This window comes from Melospiza melodia, chromosome 18 (genome assembly GCF_035770615.1).
Source record: "Melospiza melodia melodia isolate bMelMel2 chromosome 18, bMelMel2.pri, whole genome shotgun sequence".
NCBI classification, from domain to species: domain Eukaryota; kingdom Metazoa; phylum Chordata; class Aves; order Passeriformes; family Passerellidae; genus Melospiza; species Melospiza melodia.
In genome coordinates, this window is record NC_086211.1 from 11,762,635 (window position 1) to 11,780,340 (window position 17,706).

Consider the following 17,706-nt stretch of genomic DNA (forward strand, 5'->3'; position numbering starts at 1 on the left):
GGGAGGATGAAAAGCAACATTCAAATTGCTTTTGCTGGGGTACAGACTGAGGGGAAGAGGCAGCTGCATCCAGACACTGCTGTACAGGAGTGCTGCATTTGGATGTGACTCAGACACCGCTGCTGCTTTATTGTGCCCAGGCAAAGCACAAGCCTGGGTGTGGGAAATGTGGGATTGTAGTGCTCAAGACAGGCCAGATCCCTTCAGAGTCTGTCACAGACATCTTTTATAAAAAATCTTTTCCTTAGGATTTTTCCTCCTGAGAGGCCTCAGGAACAAAATGTAAACAATGGTTATCTGCTGCTGTGGAATGCAACAGGTGCATCTGGGATTGGTCTCATGTGGTTGTTTCTAATTAATGGCCAACCACAGTCAGCTGGCTCGGACTCTCTGTCTGAGACAAGCCTTTGTTATTCATTCTTTTTTTTTTTTTTATTCTTAGCTAGCCTTATGATGAAACATTTTCTTCTATTCTTTTAGTATAGTTTTAATGTGATATATATGTTAAAATAATAAATCAAACCTTCTGAAACATGGAGTCAGATCCTCATCTCTTCCCTCATCCAAGAACCCCTGTGAACACCGTCACAAGAGTCCATGAAAACCAGAGCAAAAGGGTTAAAAGCCATGGAAAATACAGAAAATATTCACACATCTGCACATCAGCACGGGCTGGCTTGGTGACAGTGCCACAGGGAGCACAGCAGGACTCTGACCCCGTGCCACTGTGAATGTCTGCTCAGGGCTCAGCACAGGCTGCCCCCAGCCACTCCTAAAGGAGGTTTTATTTCAATATTGCCTTAATTAAACAACCAGAATGATTTGTTCTCGAGAACACCACACAAATGAACACCGCTGGTGGAAGCAGCTCTGGGGATGCTTTCAATTAAAACAGCAATTGGTGGGGGTGGCAAGGCATGGTCCAGCTCCTAATTAAGTAAATGTGACATCTCCCACTGACTAAGGTGGGAGCTGGACAAAGCCCAGAATGGAGAAGGAAGGGATGCAGCAGCAGGTTCAAGCGAGTTCAAAACAACACTAAGAGGTTTATTTGTCATTGTTATAAGAAAATTGTTTAGTTTACAAAGGACTTTCAAAAGACTCCTCTATCTAAATAAAAGCGATGCTTAGGTAAAAAACAAAGCAAAATTTTAAGTAAAAAAGGAGATTTTTGAAAAAAATCATCCCTGTGTTTGAAAAATATTCTCTTCAAAAATAAAATATCTATGACCATTCTGAAGTTTGACATTTTTGTCGTACCACAGATACTCACGTCTAAACTCACATTGCTAAAATCCAGGTTTGTCTACTTACTGCTTCAATATTATGTCACTTCCCTGTGCTGACAAACAGCAGAAATGATACCTGTCTGTTTGTGCAGTCACACAAGGGATGAAGCTGGGTTTATAAATTATCTCCAGAGAAATAAGAGGCACAAAACAAAAGCTTGTCAAGTCAACTGGAGCAAATTGGTATTGTGCTGGAACAAACTGGAGACCTAACAAGCAATACAAATGAAATCATGGACAGCTAGAGCAGATCCATAGTTTATCTTCCAGAGTCAGTTAATGTCAATGTCAGTGGAATTTGCACAAGCAACAAACCCTCAACCTCAGCTCTACACTAGCTGACATTTCCTTCCTTTTAAAATTGGCAGTGGAACCTAAATTTAACCTCTGGAGAATATGCCACATGACATCTGTGTTCTTTACATGTTCAGCTTAAGACTTTGAAAGCTAATTTATCCAAGCAGCACCTCAATAAGTGACTCGCCTAGCAACTGCTGAACTCCTGTCACTTGTTGGCTTCTGGCAGCAGAGCCTTTTTCTCCTGAGAACTCATTCTTTAATAATGACCGTCTCAGACCCCTGAGGAAGACACTAATGAGCATTTGAAAATGCCAAAAAAAAAAAAAATAAAATCTAACAGCGTTCAGTGATTTTTGAAGAAACAACACCTGTTAAAAGTGATCATTGTACCAATAGATTTTTGCAACAAATTGTGCCAGGCTGTGTTATTAGATTCATATTGAATCTCATGGCCAAAATACAAACACTGAAACAGACGCTTGAAATACTGAAAGCCAAATTAAAGATTTCTTACAAAGTGCTGCTTCTGTTACATGCTTAAGAAAACAGGCTGTGAGAAGAATTTTGAAACAAATATCCCCTCCAAAGCTAAACAGCTTCACAATAATAAAGCCCAGTGCAAAGTCCCTTCCCAAGCTCCCCTGGATCCAGATGTGTGATGGTGTTCACTGGGGTTCTTGGATGAGGGAAGAGATGAGGATCTGACTCCATGTTTCAGAAGGCTTGATTTATTATTTTATTATATATATTACATTAAAACTATAGTAAAAGAATAGAAGAAAGGATTTCATCAGAAGGCTGACTAAGAATAGAAAGGAAAGAATGATAACAAAGGCTCTGTCTTGGACTCTCTGTCTGAGCCAGCAGACTGGCTGTGATTGGCCATTAATTAGAAACAACCACGTGGGACCAATCCCAGATGCACCTGTTGCATTCCACAGCAGCAGATAACCATTGTTTACATTTTGTTCCTGAGGCCTTTCAGCTTCTCAGGAGAAAAAATCCCAAGGAAAGGATTTTTCCATAAAAGATGTGTGCGACACTAATGTAAGTCAGTGGAGCAGGGTATGGAGAAGTGGCTTTTCCCAGTGACACTGGCCTGTCCCTGCCCTGAGGGGAGGCAGCAGTGACACAGACACAGGTGAGGCACTGCAGGTTTTCCAACATTCCTGCAGAGCTTCTGTAGCTCTACAGAGAAAGCACAAATTGTGCAGCCACGTGTTTACTGAATTTCCCTCCTCAGTGGTAACAGGTTTTCTCATTCTACCACGGGACAATGCAAAATAATTCCAGAACTGCAAAATAAACATTGGTGAGAAGGGAAACACAAAATGCAGGCACACATTGGTCAGAGGAGGGTCTGGTGTCACGGGAACTCTGCCCCACACACCCCATTCTCCATCAGTCCAGGAGGTTTGGGTGCTGTAGGGTGTGACAGTGGCACAACAAGGCAAATCTGCAATATTTACATGAGTTTGAAATGGAGACACTGAGTACCAAATAAAAGCAGGTCCTTCTACCACTTCATAGATATCTTAACATCCTCCCCTGAAGAAATGAAGTGGTGTTGTACCCAGCTGTATTAGCATCAAATCAAATGTTCTGCAAACACCATGAGACCAGGAGAAAATGAGTTTGAGATATTATCCTTGTTCTTTACTTACACGCCCCCATTTGCAGAAACACTCAACTCTATCCTCCCTTTATATTAGAGGAAAATTAATTAAATGGGTAATAATTTAGAACAAAAAAGGAAAAACAACCTGTAGCACAAAGACATTATTAATGAAGAACTGTTACTTGAGAATAGATGGATAGATGCATTAAAAGAAAAAACAACAAGGAATAATTTAACAGGTATAAAATTGTGCCTTTCATATAGTCATGGTCATTTCAGTAAAATGATGTGCTTGTTTTGGGGGAATCCAGCTCTCCTGAAAGCTAGCTAAGAGTTTAAATTACCCCATCTATTTACAGTTATTGAATAGCAAAGTGCTACAGGAAGATGTGTCAGGGAATAGGTAGATATATGCTGATAGCATCTTGTCACCAACCTGAGATGGGCTCTTAAGATTGAATATTCAAGTAGAGGTAGAAAGAAAAATTCATATGCATTATTGAACCATTGTACGAATGCCACCTGAATCAAAATCCTAGATTGGCCTCTCTATAAAATAGTAACAATTCTAAAAATCTCCTGACTCCTGTCTGTAGACTGGAAGCATCAGATGAAACACTGGGATAAAACCCCAAATATCCAAATTTGTTTGCTCTGCCAAAATTCACACACTCACATGTGCTCGTGTGCACAGGAGTTTGTGCACTTTGCCCATTTTTCAAGGAACTGAATGAGCTTGAGGCACTGGAAACTAGCAGAAAAAAAATCCAGATCAAATACAAACTATGGCTACAGAGAACAACCTTCATTCCAAATTCTTAATTCCAGAAAAAATTGCCATTCAACCCTCCAGAACATCTGTGAGGAAAGAAGCTTTTGCAGTCCCAAGAGTTTGGTGTGCAGCCACTGGCAGACCTTGAGGACAGAGCATGGCAAATGGCCAGGGGGGTCAGGGCAACCATTCCCTCACTCTGTCTTTGTTTTTCTGCTTACTAATTTCTTCTTTCATTTAACTCAACAGAAATAAACACAAAGCTGAATCTCAGTTGCACGTGGTTAAAATTAATCTTTTCAAATTCTACAGACCCCAAATCCTCCTGGTACAACTTAATTTTTAAGGGATGTCCAGCAATGATTTGCTGTGAGATGAATAATGCATTTGTATCACATACTAGTTGTAGCAAAAATAATCTATAAATGTTTAATAAATATCCTGTAATGCTTTTGGTGAGCATGTTATAAATAAGTAACAATAGATTTGCAATGAAATATTTATATGCATTTTGGCTATTGTTATGCTTTAAGTGTTCAAGGAGCCATTACTAACAAAGTGAATGGAGTTATCAAGGTTATAGATATGTTCTGCAAGCCATTTATAATGAAATGTACAACACTTAAAGTAAATGCATTTGTAGAGGTTGTTGACAAAGTGTAAGTGTCTAGCAAGCCATTCATACTAAACTCCAAACAGATATAAATGATACGTAGGCATTTGATAAGTCATTTATAGTGGGCCACGAAACTCTTCTCTGCTGGGAATGCATTGCAAGATCCTGTGTGGCCCTGTATCCCAGCCCTGCAGCATGCTTACAAATGCATGGGCAGGGCTTGACAAATCCCTTACAACTGATATTATTAGCTCAGCTGTTACACCCAGATAACCTGCGGGTCAGCAGCATGGATAACTTCCAGACCAGCTCTGGGGGCCAAAAGCAGCCTGAGGGCTCTGTGGGGGGGGACACAGGTGATGCCGAATTTTGCCCCAAAAGGCGAGAATAACTGCTTAAGAGACTCAGCTTAAGTCAGATAAGCAGGAGGTATTTTATTGCGACGCGTCGGAGAAATCACAAAATGGATTTCTAAGTTTCTCGTAAAAAAACAAGCCTTTTATACAATTTTGAATATAGGATTACATCAGATCATATACATCATCATATCTTTGCATGCATATTCATAGGGGGTGTGGTGTAGGCGGAGCATGGGTGGGGACACTTCTTTCGAGGATTATCTTGGTGGCCGTTCCGGTTGCCTTCATCATGGGCTGGGGTCTCCTGATGAGTCTTCCTCCTTAAACTTTTGAACTCCTCTCCAAATTTGGTCAATTCCCGGTGTACTTGGCTTGGTCTCTATGGCTTGGCAAAGTTCTTAGGGTCAGTTTGACATTGTTGGCTCTGAACATGCTTAGCCCGTCGCTTCTCCTCTCGCTATCTCTTTTCTGTCATTGTGTTCCATGCTTTAGCTGATTAATTGCTCTATGTGTTTCCTAATACTATACCTTCTTCAAATGCCTCACATTCTATCTTTTAACTCATTATTTCTTGAAGGCTATCTGTTTTGGGGCTTCACAGGGAATGCTGAGCTATCCACTGGTCCATGGCAGTGTGGAGAACAGCCCTGGCACCTGGCAGGACCAAGTGTCCCTCCTGACAAACTCTGAGTGCTCCTGGTGCTGTTTAAAAGCCAGGCATGAGCTGTTCCCAGGGATATCAGTGATGGGTTTGCTCCACGCGCTGTGATCACTCACTGACCCTTCAGATTTCACAGCACCTGTCCCCGTGGGGACACCTGAGGCTGCCTTTGGCTCCCACAGCTGCCCCAGGTGCTGCTGCTTTGTGCTGTGCCCTTTCTGAGCACTTTCACAGCTCCTGTGAAACACCCTGGGCTCTGCAGCAGCCGCTGCTCGCAGCTCTTACTGACCCTCAGAGGCTGAGATGCCCAGGACAGCAACATTGTTCTCATGACAGGAAATCATCCTGGTTCCTCACTTAGTGAAAAGAGCACTACAAATAGCTGGAAAGGTTTAAAACCTGTCTGAAATAATACCATTAAAAGGTGGAAGGATTTAACTTGCTCTCGCACAGCCACTCAGCCAGGGCTTAACAGTAGGGGATTTGGCTTGGAAAACTGCAGCAATATCAGAACAACTAGTTGAATACAGGGAAAAAGTAATACTCATTTCTGTATTTCAGTTAATCTGCTAAAACATAGGTCTATTATAGTCTGCTGGAACATGCCCATGGTCACAGCAGAACTGAAAAATAAATGAAGACTTCTTTGAATCCCTCACAAAGGTGACAAAGTGGATGCCATTGGAAGGAAGAGGACATCAATGAGAGATAAATTAGCCAAATCACTCGCTGAAAATGTGGGATTCTATTACGTTAAACTTCAGAGGAAATAAATAGAATTTTAAATTCAGTAACTTCTGTTGACATTATGAGCTACTGTATATAAACTGTAATGCAAATTTAATTGCTCCACTATTTTGTGTGTTCCACAGCACTGATTCATTCCAGGGTCAGTATGGGGTTTGCTCCCTTTGTGTCTCTACCAGGAGTGTCAGGCACATGTGAGAAGTATTAGATTTTGCTCTTCACTTATCCCTTTTCAAATTGCAAAATCAGTCTATGAAAATAACCTTCACTCTGTCTTCAGCTAGCTGCAAAGGTAAATTCTTATCTCAACTTTATCTGTATCCTCAGTTTTATATCAACACTAAACCATTAGAGGGAAATACCTTCTAATAATGATACATTAATGAGCAATAAATTACAGGGGAAATACTACTTTAGAACATCCATATTAACACTAAATGAGCTCTTCATTATTAATATAGTATCATAAATATAAAAAGGGAATTATAAATAATTAAGTTATGATTTTATATTGTTAAATGCTAGAAATTATCTTTTTATTTCAAATAGTTCCAGTAGATGTTGGAAAATCTATCCATCCTTTGGCAAAGGCTTTCATGCCAAGTGAAGGAATCTGAGAAGGAATGGGTGCTCCAAGTGCACAAGTCCTGCCATGCCTGAACCCAGAGCTTATCTCACTAACAGGGAAAGTTTGTTTTGCTGAGGATTAGAAAATCTGAACTAGCACAACCACAGATTCTAGAAAAAGGAAGTAATTACAATTTTTACTTGTATGGGATCTTTCCTGTTGTGATTATAAGCATTTTATAAGCACAGGAGTCAAATGAAAGCCACCAATACAAAATGTGTCCCAGTGACCTTGTGCCAAACATCCACAATCATGCCAATAGCAGCTTCTGACTGGAGTTCATCCTCCCATGTTTCCAGATTTTAGACTCTGAGAGTGCTAAAGAGTAACATGGCCTGTCACCAACAAAATATATTACAACCAGACAAACTCAGATTTACTTTCTCATTGTTATTTTCCTTTTCTTCTCTCATTTCCTAAGCTTCCCTGATAAAAGTCCTCTGATACATCTGCTAAAAACTGCTGATGCTGATGCTGCTTCACCACAAAAAATGAGGTGAGAAGAAATAGTGTTTAGGCAGTGCATGAAGCAATAAAAAAAAATAAGTTTCTGTGACTTTTCTAGCAACTGACTAATACCAGGGTAAAGGAATCAAATACTTTGTGTTTAAGTGAGAAAATGCGGGCTGCATATTTTCTATTTTTCTGTTATGAAAATGGGGGCTGCCATTCTCTATTACACCATGTATAATAATGATATTTCATGCAGGGAAACCTTACCAGTGTGCTAGAGGGTTTTGGACAGTTTAAACTTAACTATGTGATGGAACTGGGAGAAGGGACCTACAGAAATGCTCTTTAGTTTTCTGCATTCTCAATATTTAAGGAGGCCCCTCTGTACAAAGATGAATTCACACAACCCATCATTAACACAAGCTTTGGAAACTTATCACTTCATAATTTTACTTTGTCACGAATCTAAAAGAAAAAACGACATGTACACAGCGAGTGACAAACTGCAATCTCACAAGCACCATGTCTATGCAAATGCTGTCAATAAGGTTCTAAACAGCTCATTCATTGCCAGGCTCATATCCAAAATTGAAACTCTTCTCACCAAGCTCTTGCAGGCTGCAGGTTATTTTTCATTTAGATATGACTGCTTAAAATATAACTATGTTGCTGAGGTATCATTTGTCTTGGCCATCCTCTGAGAAAGCACAATTCAGAATTTTGCCTGCCGGCCTCTCAGGGAGGCAGGTGAGTGTCACAGCTGCCTTCCTGTGGCCCTGTCCCTCTTCCCGTCCCCTCCCTGTGCTCCGCAGGATCCTCTGCAGGCCACCAGCACTGGAGCGACTCTGGACCAGCCAGATCAGCAAAATACCACACATGTTTTTGCATTGTTACTGGGGTTGGGTATTTTTGATGCTGGGCTGTCCCTGAGGCCACAGTAAGAAAGGAAGGAGAAACCTGGATACATAATTACCTAATGCAGGTTTGTGTTTCCATGTGACTACCTTAATGTCATAGTTGTGCTCCAAAATAATAACTGCATGAAGATCTATAATTAGGGGACATCAAGAGCTTCACTGTAAACTGGAATAGCCTGTCAGGTTGAGATTTCTCTTTCAAAAACTCTTGGAATTGCAATGACAGGAGTTCATTAAATGGATAAAAGATAGTGATACTGCTGCTTTCTTGTGTTACTGATCTTACTTTTAATGAGAAATGGTGGGTTTTTTCCCTTTTTCTGTTGGAAATTATGCATGGAGCCTCCAGCCTGCTCAGATGCATCCAGTGTAGTTGAAAAGGTTCTCCCAGTTTCTGTGGCTATATATTCAATTAATGTAATATGTCACAACATTTTCAAAATGCAAGTTTCTTAGGAAAAGAGACATTACTGTGAAAAAAGGAATTTAAAATACATGTAAAACACATTTTCTTGGGAAAGTATTTTATTCAAATTGTTAGAAGACAAAAACCCATAAAGGTCTCTCTTATGCTTTCCTTCTTAATCTTCAGCCAAAGTTTCAGGACCATAAACTGGCATCAATAGAAGCTGCATCTCAGGAATGAAAGGAATATATGGCCTTTAGAGAAAGAAATTTTTACATTTAAAAGAGAGAGAGGGAACATTTCTATGCTTTGCAGTCATTCAGCATAAAATTACTTACTTATTATTCATGACTATCTTTAAATGTTTTATTGAAGCATAATGCAAAAAAGTACCTGCTCAAACTTAAACCCCAAAATTTCACCGGTCCATTCTACATTTGGGCGTCAGTTTCAACATCTGTTAAGCAATTCCATTATTTCCCCTATTTTTTGACATTGCCTGGTCAGTGTACCAATCATTGCTTTGGTTGTGACACGGCCAACCACCCACCAAAAAAAAAAAAAAAAAAAAAAAAAAAACACACCAAAAAAAAAAGCTACAGCAAATGTAATTGTACAGGTTGCAAAGGAGAGCCTGGCTTGCTTTGGGCATTCAGTGACCTGGGACCCTCATACTGGATGTTTTCCTTAGGGCTTGCTAGGAGTGTTTGGTTCCTTGAACCCAAAATCTTCACGTACCTTCACTAAGCTTTCTCATTCCACATTCTCACTCCAAGGACTTATCCCTCTCATGTGTGCTCAGGATATAAAAGCTGTGCTCTCTGAGGTATTTTTGGGACTAGGGCAATGGAGACTCCAGATTTCCCCCTGCAGCCTCAGACTCACATTTGCTTCTGCAGATCCTGGTGTATCATTAAACCTTTAGTCCTACCTGGGGCTGCACCCCAGGGGAGAAATCAGCTTGGGTTTCTACAGAAAGAATGAACTTCTGAGGAGCATGCAGCTATCCTCCTGAATCTGGCTGAAGAACAAGGCACAGAAAAGCTCTGCCAGTGCCTGAATCAAGCCCAGTGTGCATTCAGATCAATTCCACTGAAGCATGAAGCAGACAGATATTAAGCTCTTAATTAAAATTTGCAAAGATTATGAAGAACTGTGTTAGTGAAGGATAAACAGTGGTTTTGTTTAGCAAACTGTTTCATCTGTAAATGGTTGCAGATTTTCTGGTGTCAGGAACTGTTGTCTGCTTCATTTCCAACTTCAGCTTCATGCAAGTCCTGCTCAGTTAGAAAATGTGAGTAGGGTGACTTTCCCTCCTGCCCTCTCCAGCTTTACTCAACAGAGCTGGCATTTCAGGGACAGCCCAGAAGCTCCCTCTGCCCACCTGCATTTCACATTCCCTGTCACCACTGCACATCCTCAGGATCCCTGGACTGGGCACACATTACTCACCATCCTTCTAATTTCTTCAGAGAGCAGCCCAAGCAACACTATTTCACTCAGCTATAAAGCAATGGCTGAAGCACTGATGTTGGGAAAGATGAAACAGGAAAGCCTTATAAATATGATTGTTTGGCAAAAGATTTTGAGAATATGGAAACTATAAGCGAGATTGAAATGAAAGCAAGCTTTGAGATACCTCAGTTACTGAACAGCTGGAAAACAATGGTGTGGCCAGCTGAAGGTGATCCCCTTTTGATGAAACAAGACCCTCTGCTTGCAGACAGGCCCAAGGGTCAGAGCAAACCCTACAGCTTGGCAGAAGGGGCCCAAAGAGGAGTTTTTAGGGTTTAAAACGTAACACAGTATGGTAATGTAATGATTCTTACAGGCTGTATGTAAATGCTATAGGATTTGTATCTTGTACTAGATTGGCTAGTGAGAATCAGAATATTCAACACAGAAGATGATTTATGGTATTGTAACAGGAACTTCACACGCTTACCTCTTACTCTTGCTCTTACGTCTTGTCTTTTACTCTCTTACCCTCTCATCCTCTCTCTTCTCTCTTTGATGCTCTGAGCTGTGTTTGGCAGCTCCCAGCAGGCCCCTGCACCCAGGCCCTGTGCAATAAACCCCAAATCCCAGCAGGGCCCTGCACCCAGGCCCTTTGCAATAAACCCCAAATCCCAGCAGGGCTCTGCACCCAGGCCCTTTGCAATAAACCCCAAATCCCAGCAGGGCCCTGCACCCAGGCCCTTTGCAATAAACCCCAAATCCCAGCAGGGCCCTGCACCCAGGCCCTTTGCAATAAACCCCAAACCCCAGCAGGGCCCTGCACCCAGGCCCTCTGCAATAAACCCCAAATCCCAGCAGGGCCCTGCACCCAGGCCCTTTGCAATAAACCCCAAATTCCACGACCTGGCTGCAGAGATCTCTCGTCTCTGTCCGTCCTGACCGTGCAACCCCCATCAATCCTACAGACTGACACCTTCCTTTTCTTTGCAGCTGCTACACATCACCCTTCTGGGGTGTGTTGTTTGCCACACAAAGCTTTGATTCCCTATAATAAAGAGAGGCTTAGGCCATTCTGGTTGCCACCACCCTCTCCCTTTGAGTTTAGCCTGATTGGGAATCCAGCAGCAGGAAGCCATGGAAAACAGCGACCTGGCTCCCATTCCAGAATGAAGTCAGGATGTCCAAAAGTCCTTTTCCCTTTGTTTAACATGGGTACACACCTGAGCCTTTCTGCAAATGAATGGACTCCTCATCCCGCTGCCACGGCCTCCCTGCCTGCTGCAAGTTTGCTCTTTGGGCGGCGATTCTGGTGGAATGCAATCATTTAAGTGTGATTTATGGCAGGGCTCTGTGCAGCTGGCTTAGTGCAAGGTGAGTGCACAGCAGTGCTTTAATAGTCCTTTTCCATTAGCAGGTATGTTTTTCAGTTGGCTTCCCTGCGATTGGAAGAGTTATAAACGTAACATATAAAACACTGTTGGTAAATGTCTGCAGGCTGAGAGAGACTTTACTGCTTGCCTCTCTGAAGGTGAGATAACTATATGCCTCTGGAAAATAACCTTCCAGGTGATAGCTGTGACTAAAAACTTGATGGGGAGAAGGAAAGAGTGTTTACTGTAGTGAGCTTAAAAGGAACATCTATTCAGAAGCAGATCTAGAGGGGAAAAACAATCTTCTCTTCTCGCTGCTCTTCTTGCTTATAGGCTACCTCTCTGAATATCCACACCAGTGCTAAATGGCATTAATAATTGCTAAGTTGTATTAAATTGCATATCAATCAAATTAATAATGTCTACCGTACTTGAGGCAGTTAGGTTCTTCAAAATCACTAGCATCTGCTCCTATTAAAAATGCCAGATGATTTGCAAATCCAAACTTTTGGTGAAAAAACGTTAGCTAACAAGGTGAAATTAAAATTTACATCTTACTCCAGCATAATGAATATAATTAAAAAGAGTGATAAAATCCTTTGATTAACCCTCATCCCATTTTGCACAGCACTATTATGCAAATTAAACACTGAAAACTTAGTACCAGCAAAAGATTCTAATATAAATATACTCTAATTTTAAAATTAAGAAAATATAAAAACATGCCACTGGATCTGTGACTGCACCCTTTGTCACTGCTGAGTTGAAAAGCATAACTGGGGGCATGTGCCGCAGTGAGATAACTCATGTCTTGAGTTACTGAGGGATTAGAGTTTGTTCCTGCCTCTTCTACCAGGCATCATATTATTCCCACAATTATTTTGGTGTATAATTTAATTAGCCTCCCTGCTATAATCAAGCTGCACTCTGTCATCAGAAACATTCAAGCCCTGCAAAATATGCATCAGAATTGCTGTGTTCTGGGTTGCTGGGTTTTGTTTTGGTGCTTTCAGCACTCGTGTGATTTTTCTAGTGGTGCAGTCCTAACAAAAGCATTCATTTCAAGTTCTGCCTGAACAAATGATGTCCAGCATGGCTCTGAGCATTTCAAATTTTTGTTCAAAGTCCTCTCAGTTGGCTCCCCGAGGATCCCTCCTGTGGTCTCCCTGAAAGCCTCAGCTGAAGACAAAAGTGTCGCAGACATCTTTTCATTAAAAACACTTTCTTAGGATTTTTCTTCTTGAGAAGCTGAGAAGCTTCAAGAACAAAATGTAAACAATGGTTATCTGCTGCTGTAGAATGCAACAGGTGCATCTGTGGTTGGCCCATCTTAGATGTTTATAATTAATGGCCAATCACAACTGAGTTAGCTTGGACTCTCTGTCTCAGCCACAAACCTTTATTATTCATTCCATTCTATTCTTTTCTTAGCTAGCCTTCTGAGATGAAACTTTTCCTTCTATTCTTTTTAGTATAGTTTTAATGTAATATATATATATAAAATAATAAATCAAGCCTTCTAAACATAGAGTCAACATTCTCGTCTCTTCCCTCACCTGAAAACCCCTGTGAACACTGTCACACAAAAGCACAGCAAAAGTTCTGAGGTTTTGGGCTTCTTCTCCTTCCGTGTGGAAGGAGAAGAGAAATGTTTGCTTTGCAGGACAAGTCCTGGATTCCTGCCTGCAGTTTTTCAGGTGGGTAAGCCTGCTTTTCTAGCACAGGGCTTGGACAGCTAACAAGAGTTCAAAATAGAAACTTCTTTAAATTCACAATATCCGTGTTGCAGAGAAAACTATCGCTGCACAGGGGCACAGATGAGGTGCTACAGGGGTTGGAGTCTATCTCTCAAATCCCAGCTGCTGCTCAGAAATATTGTGTACAATGCTCCTACCAAATCTACAGCAAGTCATTGACCAAACTACTTGTCTGCTTCTCCCCCTCCCATCCAAATTAGAGTAGCTAACTTAATGAAAAATGATTTTTTTTTTCTTTTTGTCGCTTAGGAGGGTCTGAACATAAAGCTCTTATCACCAAGCCACAGCTGTAGGAAGAATCCTTTAATCACAGCCTTCCTCCTTGAAGAAGAATATAGATTTATGACCGGACTTTGGTTACTGAGCGAGAAAGAAATATTGCCAGCAGCCACCATACTACTTCCCATAGGCTGTAAACAGCTTTAATCTGCTTTAGCTGTCATTTTGAAGTCGAGAGATATTAGAGTACAATGTAATTATGTAGTTGTGGGCAGAAGCACAGTTTATTTTCTTTAAGCCAAAGTGGCAGAGGTAAATTCGTAGCCCAAACAAACAAATCCTCCCTCCTTGCTCGGGCTGCCACCATGGCTGCAGCAGTCCCAGCCCTTGGGTGCTGCTCTGCTCCTCCTTTCCTGGGGACCCTGGGTCCCCGTCATGCTGGGATTCATTTGTTTTTCTCTCCCAGACACACAAAAAAGATAATCTTTTCCTGACTAGTACAAAAAGCTCCTGGAAATGCTGTTTTTGTTAGGGGCACCCCAGGCACACGTTCACCTCTGAACTTCCCAGGGTGAAAAACTACACCCAAAAGCACAGACACTCATTTTCTCACTTGCTTCAATATAACACGTCTGTTGCTATAGGGAGAGTATTGGAATAGCCTGGTTAGTTATCATTTATCTTTGCTTTTCTATTTAATAGGGCCTCTCAGGAAAGAAAACTCCTACTTAATTATTGAACACCAATAAAAGGGCGTTTAGATTTTTCCCCCATCTCTAGGGGAAAAAAAAAAAAAAAGGCAACCTGCTCCCTTTTAATATTTTGTTTGTTTTTTTCAGGAAAGACTGCCAAGTTCAAGTCTGGAATATGGAGGCTCCAGGTACAGCACTTACTGAAGAGTTTCCTGTGTTATAAACAGTCACAGTTACCTGATGTTCTGGTTTGTATGCAAGGTGAAATTTCTTCAAAAGAAAATAAAACCAATTCTCTATCACAGTACCACCACTGTCAGCCAGCAAAATACCCATTCCCAAAAGTTTTGCAACCTTTAATTCCATCCTGTCCTTGAGAAATCTTTACTGTCACTTTCTACCAATATTCTCAAAAGATTCACCTGCAAAGCAGAGTCCAACATGCTTAAGTCTAACCTAATTCAGCATATCATCAAAGCACACAGTTTTGCTGGAATCTGACATTTATAAAACTGCAATAAGCATATAGATATGTTTCCTCACCTTATTTGTTAGGTGAGCATTATGAATTTACATGGACTCCTGTCATTAAAGAACAGTTGCCTCTTGGTCTGAGATTCCAGGGAAGAAAATTCTAAACCATACTTTCCTCTTTATGTGATCTAATACAGTTGGTTCTTCATGAGTTAAGACAACAAAGCACAGATAAATTGCAGTTTTCCTGGATATATATTGTTTTATGCTTCATATTGCATTTTAAAATTCATAGATTGAGGGATCTATTTGCCATCAGCTACATCCTATTGCCTTTGCAAGGAGCTGCTGTGACTGCTATGCAGGACACTGCAGCCTCTCTGGATTTTCATACCAATAATCTCCTCCTGATGGAGTTTTTCCAACCCCCAAATTCTATCAGAAACTGCTTAAAATATCTGAGCCTGATCTGTGCTGCATCTCATCAATTCAACTGCTTTTAGGTGGTACACAGACAAGATGTCATTAATTAATACCAGAGTGACTTAAAGAAAATATATTTGTTCATTCATTAGCAGAAAGAATGGGAAAAGAAATTAAAGGCAATGCATGGTTTACGGGGCACATTAAAAGGAGTGATGTGCTATAGCACCAGGGGCAGTAATTATCAATTCTGTCTGAAAAGGGAATAAACAGTCCTGCAGGGCTCTGTGCAGCATCATTTTGCCTCTGTATTCCAGCCAGGCATCAGTCTCCATGGAACCCAAGCACTCATCCAAGCAAATCTTTCCTGCTAAGAGCAGGACTTCTCCCAGCAGCACCACAGATCTGGGTGCTGGGGGCCTGTCAGGAAGGAATGTTGGGCTGAACTGCGAATTTCAGAAGCTGAGGAAGGCACATCTGTTGCAAATGTGAAGAAGGGAAACAGAGTGGCCTGTACACTTCAAGAGCAGCTCCCTCACTTCTTTATTCAAGAGACAACACAAAAAGGAAAGGCAATTTTAGGTCACTTCAGAGCTTTAAAAAATGAAGATGCAGAGCAAAGAGGACAGGAAAACTCCAGCACAATCTCAAAATGAAACCACTGAGCTTCAAAGATTGAGAAGTCTTCTCAGTAAGGATTAACATTTTCAATTAATAACTTCTATGATAAATTGTTGCGATAACTAAACGACAATAGAGACTGGATGTGTAGCTAATGTTCTGGAGAGTCAGTGACTGCAAATTTCTCCTTTCTTTTCTCCATCAGCATTCACCAGTCATCCCAGACGTTAAAATGAACAGCTAAACAATCCTGTACAAAACAGTACCATGGTCATAAAAGTAAAAGAAAAAAAAGGAAGAGGAAGAAAAAGAAAAACCTAAAAAGCAGTCCTGCAATTTCTATTAAAATAGAAAGGGATGCTCATGCAAAACTGGCATGTTCTAGTGAGACATACCAAGATAAAGATAACCATCAAGAATATCTTTGTTGGATTAATGCTGTAGGTGGGGTGACACTGACACTTATTTGTAGTAAACTCTATGATTAATAAAAGTGCTTGGAGAGTGGTTCTTTTAATGACAGACAGATATATATTGTATGACCCAAGTTCTTCCTAAATGCCATCTTATTGTCAAGGGAAATTTGATATGATTAATGTCCTCCCTCTCCCTCTCCCCCACACTGATCAAACACAAGCAGCCTAATCCAGTTGCCTACACTGAAGCAATGAGCAATAAAAGGGTGGTTTCTGCAAAATTCAGTCCTCTGAAGAGCAACCTTTAATTTTACTCATTTTGCATTACAAATAATTAAGGGATATGAGTCAGAGGGCTGGCAGTGATCCCCAGAGATCAGTTAAATGTTTCCCTGCTTGCAGGCAGAAAAATCCTTGGTGGTGTTTCCCAACACAAGTGTGTCTATCTGAGCCTTTCAAAGACCCACACTCAGGGTCTCCTGCAGCATCCCCAGCCTGCTCCAACATTCCATGGTCAAGGAAAAGCTTTCCCTGACAGCTGAGCTAAATTTTCACTCCCATTTTTAGAATTTCTTACCTCATCTGCCACCAGCATGGAAAACCTGCAGCTTCACTATTATTTTAAACTTACCAGGATGACGTTTTGTCAAAAGTTGTGATCCCAGTGACTGGCTACATATCCTTGCTCATGGATCCAGTGGCTCTGTCAGCTGCTGCTGATCCAGCTGAAAATGAATGGAGAAAAGCAACAGGGAAGTTTAGAAGCAGATCCGTGGCTGTGAGGTAGATCAGCTTGAAGGCTGAAGGTCCTGATATTGCTGCCAACAAGAAAAACCTCCCTGGAGCACCAGCCCAAGATCCATTCCCACTGAACTGAAACATTCCCAGCTGTTTTCCATCCCAGGTTTACGCACTTGGTGATTTCTGTGTAAGCCAAATACTTTTCTCTTATCCCATGTTATTAGAGCCATGTATCTGGAATAATGCTACATATCTATAAGAAAACCATATATTCAATCATCCTCAATCTCCTGCCATCCAGCATTCAGGCTCCTCCAAGCTGGTAAGATCTGCAAGTTTGATAAACCTCCCCCCTAGCACATCCTCCTGATCACAACTTAAAAAAAAATAAATAGCATCTGTATTACACCCAGATAAAACAGTGAGCTAGTTAATGCCTCTGTAGTTGAGGACACCTGATAAACATTTTAATAAAAAAAAAGGAAGAGAGAGCTGTTAATGCATCACTCAATTAGAAATTAGGCCTCACTCCTAACTCATCAGCTGAAATATCAGAACAACTGGAAGGCAAGCATGGCAAACACAGCAGTCGTGTGTGATTATGAGCCCAGGTTCCCAAGAGAATTGGTTTTATTGGTTCCTTTCTCAGACTGGCCACAATGGATCTTCAGAGATGCAAAAAGTACAGGGTCTACACTTATTATCTTCCTGCAGCTACAACAGTTACAGGCCACAGCTTGCAAAGCAAAAAGAAGGATCACCTTTCAGG

General features: G+C 41.1%; 1 long non-coding RNA gene across 1 annotated transcript in view; it reads right to left on the reverse strand.

Annotated features, from left to right (window-relative positions):
- The window catches only part of LOC134426421 (uncharacterized), a 414,658-nt gene extending 397,736 nt beyond the window's left edge, over positions 1–16,922 (reverse strand). Inside the window, exon 1 of the long non-coding RNA XR_010029985.1 lies at positions 16,828–16,922. This is a non-coding gene — a long non-coding RNA (uncharacterized LOC134426421). The remainder of the gene's footprint in view (positions 1–16,827) is intronic.
- Between the last annotated feature and the right edge of the window lie 784 nt (positions 16,923–17,706).